This window comes from Gavialis gangeticus, unplaced genomic scaffold, assembly GCF_001723915.1.
Source record: "Gavialis gangeticus isolate Ggan-Ray unplaced genomic scaffold, GavGan_comp1, whole genome shotgun sequence".
Lineage (NCBI taxonomy): Eukaryota > Metazoa > Chordata > Crocodylia > Gavialidae > Gavialis > Gavialis gangeticus.
The window spans coordinates 12,604,502-12,605,063 of record NW_017728964.1 but is presented as its reverse complement, the minus strand read 5'-3'; positions in this window follow the sequence as shown (position 1 = coordinate 12,605,063).

Sequence of the window (562 nt, the reverse complement as noted above, 5' to 3'; positions counted from 1 at the left end):
TGTATGTTTTTCATTGCATTTGTGCTGGTAAAAATGGGGGGGCGGTGTCAGCAGGGAATAGGGGATACTCTGTTTATCAGGGCACACCTAGAGGTTACTAGAAATAAATGGCCACAAAGTAAAGGAGAGTAGATTTAGATGGGATATCAGGAAGAAATTCTTTATGGCGAGGGGTGCATAAATACGGAATAGACTTCCAAAGGAGGTGGTGCTTTCCCCTCCCTTGGAAGTGTTCAAGAAGAGATTAGAAAGGCACCTGGCTGGGGTTATTTAACCCCAGCGCTCTTTCCTGCCTAGAGCAGGGGGTTGGACTTGATGATCTACAAGGTCCCTTCCAACCCTAGAAATCAATGAAATAACCATGACTCTCATCACTTGCCCATGACTGAGCACGAGTGAGACTCACAAGCATGCTGTCATTTGTGACCACAAGTTCTTCAGAACAAAATTCCAGGAACTCAGTTTATGGTTGTTCAGAGTTCACCACCCAACCTGGCACCATCCATACAAACAGCAGCAGAGGGCGTTGTGGGCTTCTCTGTAAATACGCATTAGAGGAAGA